Consider the following 10,000-nt stretch of genomic DNA (forward strand, 5'->3'; position numbering starts at 1 on the left):
TTAGATTACATTTTTATAAAGGTATCTGCAAAAAATCAGGTCAAAATACCTAAAATTGAATTTTTTAGGGGGGGTGTGTCACCTCAGACATTGTGATGTTTCCTCCTGGCACAGCTCAACTTGTTCCTAAGGCTCTTTAGGGGGGTGTGGGTAGTCACCCCCCTGGGGGGGCCAGCAAGGCCGGGGCCTGGGCATGCGCTAGGCCATATGTGGGCATCGGTATAGCATGCGAATAAGCTTGTTAGCCCCCTCTCCACCTCTACCTCTCGATTCAACATCGAAAAAAATTCTCGGGCGTGGTGGACCCGGTGGGGCCCGTCCCGGGCCCGGTGGGGCCCATTCCAGGGCCATTGGTGACAGTTCAAGGAAATGATCCGGTGGTTTATCCCAATGCTTGGGCGTGTTAAATGGACGCTGGTGCAAGGTGTGGGCATGGCATTTGTATGTTGTGCTCGTGCCGATGTGCGAGTTTCCAGGTGATGCACTGGGCTTTGGGATTTTGTTGTGCTAATATTTCCATCCAACTCGGCGGTCAGTACCTCAACTCCGACGACGAACTCAGTGCTATTGGGGCCGATCCCCATGCTTGGAGTATCAATTGGATGCTTGTGCAAGGCTTCGGTGTGGCATTCTAGTGCCGTGCTTGGGTCAACGTGCTGGCGGAAATGCGATGCAATGGGCATGGTGTGAGTTCCTGGTGGCATAGACTTTTGAGGCGTTTGGGTCTGGCGACAGGGCTGAAGCTATTGGGGTCGAAGGCTTTGCCGGGGGGTGTCAAATGGAAGCCGGTTCAAGGTGTGGATACCGCACTCTGAACACAGGCGGACGTGCGATGCAACCTGTCTTAGTTTGTGTCCTTGGTGGTGTAGGCCTGCTGCTTGGTGGGGTCTTACGTTCCTCGGGGTCGTGGATGGACGTCGGGGCTGTTGTGGTTTTGCAATACCTAGGCTGGGGGGATGAGCTTGGTGCTAATTGTCACGACTCTTCCCATGCCTCCCTAAAATCCAAAGAGTTTTGTGAAGGAAGAATGGTGGGACAGCCCTATGGAGTGCCAAGGGGCGACTGGTGGCAGCAGCTGCGGGGCAGGCAGTTGACTGGCCAACGGGCAGTTGGCAGATTCGTGGTTGGCCAACGGAGCGTGGTTGGCCAGCGGGCGTGGTTGGCCAGCGACCGTGGTTGGCCTACGGATACGGTTGGCCTACGGAAGACCGGTTGGCCTACGGATACGGTTGGCCTACGGAGCTGGTTGGCCTACGGATACGGTTGGCCTACGGAAGACTGGTTGGCCTACGGATCCATGCCAGGCGAGGTCCAATTGGCGGAACGGGCTGGAAGACGCGCGCAGCTTCCAGAAGCAGCTGGGGCGCGCGGGAAGCTGCCAGGATGTTCTGGTTGGCCAACGAAAATTCCAGGGGAGTCTGGTTGGCCTACGAAAATTCCAGAAGGCACCAGAACGGGCCAGTAGCGCCCAGAACGGGCCAGTAGCGCCCAGAATTGGCCAGAATTGGCCAAAACAGCCCAGAACCTTCCAGAAACTGGTTGGCCAGCAGATTCAACCCAGCCAAGTGGGTCCCACAGGCAACTCAGCCACCATGTCCAGAATTCTCTGCAGGGTGAGAAATTACCAAAAAGTCCCTGAAAGTTCTAGAGAGTGAATCTTAGCCACACATTGGAGAATGCATCTCCACCACACATTAAGGAGGTGGGATGCCTATAAATAGCCACTTAGGCAATTCATTTGGACATAGAAGTGAGCAGGTGAGCAAAGTGTGATACCAAAGAGTGTACAAAACCTTGTAAAGCTTTCTTTGAGCAATACAAATTTCTTCCTTCCATCATCATTCTCCTTTGAGCTTAGCCAACACTTTCTCACACAACTAAGCTTCCGTTGCCACAATCACCCAATTGCTCTTGTTTTGAGCAAGGAGTAAGGCTGAACTTAGCTAGGGGAGCTAAGTGCCGCACGGTTTAAGTGAGTTTCGGGTATTGAAACACTTAGTCCGTGACAAGTGGTATCAGAGCGTTGGTTTGCTTGATTGGAGGAAAGATGTCCGATCCAAGCGAGGTGATTGCTGGGGGAGTTGCTCCAATGGTGGAGGAGCAAGGCGGCTGTAAAAGGAAAGGAAGGGGCAAATCTAGGGAGCCTACACGAGCTAGGGAGGAGCTCGGAGATTTGGAGACCCGTCTTGCGAAGGTGGAGCTAGTCTTGATCGAGGAGGAGGAAAAGTTCGAGGAAGTGGACACCCGCATAGAGGAACTCGGTTCTGGGATGGAAGAGTTCCGAGAGGAGATGCAAGGTGCCCTCGACTCTGCCGTCGATAAACTAGCAAGTGAGATAGGGTCACTTAGGCACGCCCATTCCGAGGAGAATGCTGCCATTAAGGAGGAGAACCATTTCCTACGGGCGGAAATGGATAAGATGATGGGGAGGATGAAGGAGCTCGAGGAGCAATTGGCATTGTTGCGCTCCGTGGTGGTCCAAGGTGGGATGGCAGCCACACCATCCACTTCGGGAGGAGCTCCTATGGCACGAGTGGAAGTGCCAAAGCCACAAGCGTTCAGGGGGACGCGTAATGCCAAGGAGATTGACAATTTCCTATGGAGCTTGGAGCAATACTTCAAGGCCCTAGGAATTGTCGAAGATGCTAGGAAGATTGATCATGCCCCATTGTATCTGGCTGACACCGCCATGGTTTGGTGGCGAAGGAGGGAAGCTGACATCGAGAAGGGCACTTGCACCTTAGAGACGTGGGATGATTTCAAGAGAGAATTAAAGAAGCAATTCTACCCTGTGAATGCTGCTCATGAAGCACGAGCAAGGCTAAGGAGGCTTACTCAACGTGGGACAATTCGAGATTATGTGAAGGAGTTCACCGAGGTAATTCTCGAAATCCCTGGCTATCCTGATAGTGAAGCACTCTTTGCTTTTATGGATGGATTGCAACATTGGGCAAGACTTGAGATTGAAAGACGTGGAGCCCAAGATCTAGCCACTGCCATTTCTATTGCCGAGTCCTTGACTGAATATCAGAAAGGGGACAAAGGCAAGGGAGTAGAGCAAGTAAAGACTAAGGGCGGTGGCGACACCCATGAAAGCAAGGAGGGAGGTGTTAAACCGTGGAGATCCAAGGAAGGATTCACCAAGGGATGGAGGAGGCCAGAAGGTGAAAGGGAGAAGCCTCTACCAAAGTGCTTTTTGTGCGATGGACCGCATATGGTAAGAGAATGTCCAAAGCGCAAGGTGTTGTCTTCCTTAGTGGAGGAGAAGGAAGCAAGTAAGCAGCAAGGGGAGAATATGTGCATGGGTGCCTTACAACTAGCTGCCATCGATGTCAAGCCGAAGGAGGTGGCAAGCGAGCGCAAGGGACGCTTGTTTGCTCCAGTGGAGGTAAAGGGGCAGTCCATTCATGCTTTGGTGGACACCGGGGCTTCATACAACTTTATGAAGCTCGATGTGGCCAAGAAGCTTGGAGTTCCTTTTCAAGGTGATGAGGGTTGGTTGAAAGTTGTCAACTCTTTTCCAACCCCGACATATGGAGTTGCAAGGAATGTCCAAGTAAAGATAGGTGAGTGGACTGGAACCTTGGACTTCTACATTGTTGATTTGGATGATCACTCTTGTGTGCTAGGAATGGATTTTATGGATAAGGTAAAGGCAGTTCTTCTCCCCTATGCCAATAATATGTGCTTAGCCGATGGGAGTACCTTGAAGGCTATAAACTTGGCAAGAGGGAAGAGTGCCACTAGCACACTCTCTAGTCTACAAGTAGTAAGTCCAAAGGAGTTGCCCAAGGAGTCATTGCCACCAAGGAAGAGCGATGGGCATGATAAGATAAAGAGAGTGAGGATGACTGCCGATGCGATGGGTCCAAAGTCTTCCTTGTTGAGGCGCATCAAGGATGCAACGATGCGTGAAGGGCAAGCCAAGCAATTGGTGAGGATGGCTCGCGAAGGGGTCACAAGGAAGTACGTGGTCGATGAGGGGCTCATTAAAACAAGGCGTGGCAGCATCTTTGTGCCTAGATGGGGCAAGTTGCGGGAGGAGGTCATGAGGTGGTGTCATGACTTCAAGATTTGTGGCCGTCCAAGTGTAAGGAAGATGATGGCAATGCTTGGACGTGAGTTCTTTTGGCATCATATGGTGATGGATGTCAAATGGTTTGTAAGGACTTGTGTGGGGAATCATAGAGGTGATGGTGATTCTCCAAAGGAGGTAAAGTCTGAGGGACGTTCTCCATTTGCACCAGGGGTGAGTAGACCGTGGAGGTCGAAGGTGCGACTTCGTGGAGACGCGACGAGGGCGTCGCGAGAATAGCTGGGGGAGAATGTCACGACTCTTCCCATGCCTCCCTAAAATCCAAAGAGTTTTGTGAAGGAAGAATGGTGGGACAGCCCTATGGAGTGCCAAGGGGCGACTGGTGGCAGCAGCTGCGGGGCAGGCAGTTGACTGGCCAACGGGCAGTTGGCAGATTCGTGGTTGGCCAACGGAGCGTGGTTGGCCAGCGGGCGTGGTTGGCCAGCGACCGTGGTTGGCCTACGGATACGGTTGGCCTACGGAAGACCGGTTGGCCTACGGATACGGTTGGCCTACGGAGCTGGTTGGCCTACGGATACGGTTGGCCTACGGAAGACTGGTTGGCCTACGGATCCATGCCAGGCGAGGTCCAATTGGCGGAACGGGCTGGAAGACGCGCGCAGCTTCCAGAAGCAGCTGGGGCGCGCGGGAAGCTGCCAGGATGTTCTGGTTGGCCAACGAAAATTCCAGGGGAGTCTGGTTGGCCTACGAAAATTCCAGAAGGCACCAGAACGGGCCAGTAGCGCCCAGAACGGGCCAGTAGCGCCCAGAATTGGCCAGAATTGGCCAAAACAGCCCAGAACCTTCCAGAAACTGGTTGGCCAGCAGATTCAACCCAGCCAAGTGGGTCCCACAGGCAACTCAGCCACCATGTCCAGAATTCTCTGCAGGGTGAGAAATTACCAAAAAGTCCCTGAAAGTTCTAGAGAGTGAATCTTAGCCACACATTGGAGAATGCATCTCCACCACACATTAAGGAGGTGGGATGCCTATAAATAGCCACTTAGGCAATTCATTTGGACATAGAAGTGAGCAGGTGAGCAAAGTGTGATACCAAAGAGTGTACAAAACCTTGTAAAGCTTTCTTTGAGCAATACAAATTTCTTCCTTCCATCATCATTCTCCTTTGAGCTTAGCCAACACTTTCTCACACAACTAAGCTTCCGTTGCCACAATCACCCAATTGCTCTTGTTTTGAGCAAGGAGTAAGGCTGAACTTAGCTAGGGGAGCTAAGTGCCGCACGGTTTAAGTGAGTTTCGGGTATTGAAACACTTAGTCCGTGACATAATGCTTTTGTCAAGGCGTTGCGAGTGCTTGGGGGAGGGCGTGGTGATATAATGCCGTGCTCAATCCTATGTGCGAGTGGCGTTGAGGCACATGCTGCGGCAGAATGGCAATTTCCTTTGGTTGCGGTGGCGCACTGTTGCTCGTGCCGATGTGTCCCACTGTGGTGGTTGCTTTTGCTTAGGCTTTGGGGATGAGCCTGGTGCTTCTACTTTGTCAACACGTGCGATTGCTTAGGTGAGGGCGTGGCGTTTCATGCCACCTGTTTCTCCGAACCGACGCATGAGCTGTCGAGGCATATGTTGAAGTATTGTACGGCGAGTTTCTTTGGTTGCGGTGATTGGACTCTCACGGTGCCCCACTCGTTCCCTCCATGCTGTTTGCGTTGCTAAGGTTGAGGGGATGATCTCGGTTTCCACTGTTTTGTTGAGGCAACGCGAGTGCTTGGGGAAGGCATGGCACCCCGTGCCGTGCTGAATCCGTCGTGCGAGCAGCCGAGGCAAGGTGGTGGTACGTAGGGTGATTCCGTTTGGCTGAAGTGATTGCTTTGTCGTCAGAATCGAACGTTCCATTCATAACTGTTTTGCATTTCATTATTTGCATTGTCCCTCCCTCTCCGATTCATCCTCGCGCACAGCGGTGCGGGCAATTGCTCCATTTGGCGTTTCGGCATCCCGTCGTGCTTTCGCTCGTCGGGGGGCAGTTCGTCGCGTGGGGTTGCTGCTCAGTGTACGTGGTGGCGCATGAGCGGTTACGAGATCGTTTCTGCTGGCAGGCTCTTTGCTGGAGCATCGAACTGTTGGCTCTCGATCCCTTTCAGTCGCGGCCCGAGAGCGGATCGCGCCTCGGTGCAACGAATGGGTTCCTGTGTTGCATACCCACAGAAGCGGAATTCGAAAGTTTTGATGTCCATTTTTTCGCTCTGCGCCCCCTTCGGAGCGCGAAGCGGACCCCGTAGCTGCATCCGTGTTCCAAGCATGCCTTTATTGGCTGCCGTGGCCCATGGACTGTCGCTGTGCTCTCGGATGCGGAATGTGATGCGGGAGGATGGAGTCTTCTCCTTCCATAAGCCCAATTATCCCATCGGTAACAGAACGACCGGCGCGCCCGTCTCGAACCCCCGGCATGCTGGGGCCTCCGTGCGGGCGACGACGTCGCGAAGGAATGCTACCTGGTTGATCCTGCCAGTAGTCATATGCTTGTCTCAAAGATTAAGCCATGCATGTGTAAGTATGAACTAATTCAGACTGTGAAACTGCGAATGGCTCATTAAATCAGTTATAGTTTGTTTGATGGTATCTGCTACTCGGATAACCGTAGTAATTCTAGAGCTAATACGTGCAACAAACCCCGACTTCTGGAAGGGATGCATTTATTAGATAAAAGGTCGACGCGGGCTCTGCCCGTTGCTCTGATGATTCATGATAACTCGACGGATCGCACGGCCATCGTGCCGGCGACGCATCATTCAAATTTCTGCCCTATCAACTTTCGATGGTAGGATAGAGGCCTACCATGGTGGTGACGGGTGACGGAGAATTAGGGTTCGATTCCGGAGAGGGAGCCTGAGAAACGGCTACCACATCCAAGTGTCACGGTCCAAAGGTGATGGGACCAAGGACCCCCAAAATTGGAAGGAAAATTGGCTTTACAGGTTGTTGGAGCCAATTCTGCATTTGGGCCTGGGTGGCAGCCCAAATGAGGTTCAACGGGCTTGTGCTGCTGGTTGCAGGGGAAAAATGCCAACTGGGGCAGATTGGCCAGCAGGCAGGTTGAACGGGCCCGTGGGTGCCAGGGGTGACTGGCACTGTTGGGGAAAACAGGCAGACTTGCGGGCCAGGAGGGCTAGCAAGCGAGGTTCACTTCGGGACTGGGCCAGGAGTGGAGCCCAGCAGGCCAGACGGGCTGGCAAAGGCAATGGAGGCAATCTGGCGAGTGGCAGGCCCAACGGGGTGCAATTGGGCCAGCCCAGCACGGGAGAAGGTGCTGGAAGCCAGGGGGCGTCGCCAGATGGAAGGAGGTTCAATGGGGCTGGAACAGTCGAGAAGGTTCCAGGGGCATCCGGAGATGTCCAGGCGCAGATGAGGTTCAGCGGGCACGCTGGCAGGCCGCGCGAGGCTGGCGGGCCGAGCGCGCAGATGGGGCGCGCTGGTGGGCCGCGCGCACGGAACGATGCTGGTTGGCCGCGCGGGGAAACGAGGTTCACGCGGGCTGGAAGACGCGCGAGAGTTCCAGAAGCTTCGAGGATTCTCCAGGCGCTGCTGGAAGCTGCGAGGCGCGGGCAGAGAGGCGCGGGCGGGCCGAGGACGCGCAGGGCGCACGGGCCCGTAGCACGCCAAAATGAGGTTCATTGCCAGAATCTGCCAGAAAATTCCAGAACGTCCCAGATTGCTCCCAAACCGCCCAAACAGGGGCAGACACGTGGAAAAACACCAACCACGAGTTAAGGTCGGTTGAGCACCCTCATTTGCCTATAAATACCCCCATTGGCAACATGTAACTGAACAACTTGAGAGTGGGAGCCTCCAACACCAAAATAGCCTTTGGGACACCTTGTAGACACTTTGTGGTACATTTGTGAGCTTTCTTGTATTCTTGCCTTGTAAATTTTCCCAAGTGTAATATAAAAGCCATTTTCCCCAATTCTCTTCCCTTCTAGCTAGTTTAGCTAGTTTAGCTTCCTTCATCCCACAAGAAGCTGGCCGAGCTCTTCACAACCCTTCAAATTACTTTCCGCTGCGTGATTGTGAGGTTAGGCTGACTTAGCTCGACGGACTGAGCTGAGTGCCGCACGGCTTAAGCGATTTTTGGGGTTGGAATCGTTTAGTCCGTGACAAGTGGTATCAGAGCCTACTTCTGCTGAGGTTCATTCTGCTGATACCATTGGGAAGTGGTATCAGAGCCATTGGAGGCAAATTCTGCCCGGTTCTGGTTGGCCAGCGGCAGCATATTGTGAGGTTTATTTCTGCTGTGATTGGAGTTGCTGAGATACCAGAGGGTGGTATTGCTGCTTCAGTGAGGGTCAGCTTGCCTTAGTGAGGTTATTTCCAGCTGATTCTGGGCGAGAGTCTGCCAGAATTATTGGGGTGCTGGTTTGGCAGGAACTGAGGTTATTTCTGCCAGTTTCTGGGCAAGTTGCTGAGCAGTTTCGGCAAGGGTGATTTTTGGCTGCAGAAGAACAGTCCAGCGAGGTTAGCCTGTCCAGAATTGTGAGGGTGATTTCTGGGCATTGGTGGCAGATTTTCAGGGGAAGAAAATCTGTGTGCTGGAGTAACCAGTGAGGTTCAAAACTGCCTACGGGGGTAGTGCAGTGAGGTTCTTTCTGTGAGAGGCCAAAAGCAGCAGAATTTTACCCGCGACCAAGTAAAGAGGAGTACTTGGTTCCCCCACCCGTTTTGGAAGAAAGGAGGTTTTCATCGAAGGAAGCAAATTTTGCCAACAATGTCAAGCCCGACAAAGGAAGTTGGGATGGTTGGCTTGGGTGCTCCAAAAGGGAAGGAGCATGGCGACCTAAGGAGGAAGTTGGAGCCAAAGAAACCTAGCCAAGGGAGAGCGGAGCTAGGGGACTTTGAGGTCGAGCTCGCAAGGGTGCAATTGCGACTTGTCGATGATGATCAACGCTTCGAGGAGATAGAGTCCCACCTTGAGGAATTTGAGTCAAGTATAGACGAGGTTCGCGAGGAGATGCAAGGGGCGCTAAATGAAGCCATCGACAAGGTGGTTAAAGAAGGTGAGTCTTCGAAATCCTCCCTCCTTAGTGAGATTGCCACACTTAAGGAAGAGAATGTGTTGTTAAGGGGTGAACTTGGGAAATTAGTAGAGGAGTTGAGAAGGATGAAAGATGAGGTGGAAAGTTTGAGGAGAGATAGGGATTGTGAGTCCACTTCATCCATCCCTCTACTAGGCAAGGAGGAAGTCCCTAAGGAGAGTAGATCTTTGCGAAGGTGTCATTTTTGCAAAGGTCCTCATAGGAGTGGTGAATGCCCAAGGAGGAGTGAGCTTGTTGCTAGGGAGCAAAGCAACAAGGAGACTCCGTTGGTGGCAAACTTGGGTTCTTTACAAGTGTGTGGAACACTTGGACGGGTGGAAAGTTTGGAGGAGCAAGATGAGGAAGCGGGTACCTCATCATCTTCATCGTCGTCATCTTCATCCTCGTGTTTGAGGAAGGACCTAGGGGAACGTGGAGACCAAAAGGGTATAAAGTTGCCGAGGGAGCTACCACCAAGGGAAAAGGTGGATGGTGCCATGGACGAGGGGTCCAAAGTAGCTGAAAGTCCGAGGGAAGTGGTTTCGCCGAAGCAAGGGAGGCGTAGGCGACGACGCTCAAGGGGGAGCAAAAGTAGGTGCAAAGCCGAGGGGATGGCAAAGTCACCTAGCCACAAGGACAAGGGGAATGCTACTAGTGCACTAGAGGAGAAGGCTGAAGGCAACACTTCGTATGTAGGTGGACATACGGAGGGGTCCTCCACAACTTCGCACAAGGGAGATGCGAAGAGGTCCGAAGTTTGCTCAAGTGGTGTTGGGCAAGCGAAGAAGACGCGACGAGGGCGTCGCGAGGATGAGTGGGGGAGAATGTCACGGTCCAAAGGTGATGGGACCAAGGACCCCCAAAATTGGAAGGAAAATTGGCTTTACAGGTT

The 10,000-nt window shown here is 53.0% G+C and overlaps 1 protein-coding gene across 1 annotated transcript in view; it reads left to right on the forward strand.

The window, feature by feature from the left end:
• Positions 1-1,841, forward strand: part of LOC122722627 — a 10,894-nt gene extending 9,053 nt beyond the window's left edge. The window contains exon 3 of the mRNA XM_043953740.1: positions 1,003-1,841. The gene's annotated coding sequence lies outside the window, so the exon portion shown is untranslated. The remainder of the gene's footprint in view (positions 1-1,002) is intronic.
• Positions 1,842-10,000: the final 8,159 nt, after the last annotated feature.

Source organism: Manihot esculenta, unplaced genomic scaffold (assembly GCF_001659605.2).
Source record: "Manihot esculenta cultivar AM560-2 unplaced genomic scaffold, M.esculenta_v8 Scaffold64, whole genome shotgun sequence".
Taxonomy (NCBI): Eukaryota; Viridiplantae; Streptophyta; class Magnoliopsida; order Malpighiales; family Euphorbiaceae; genus Manihot; species Manihot esculenta.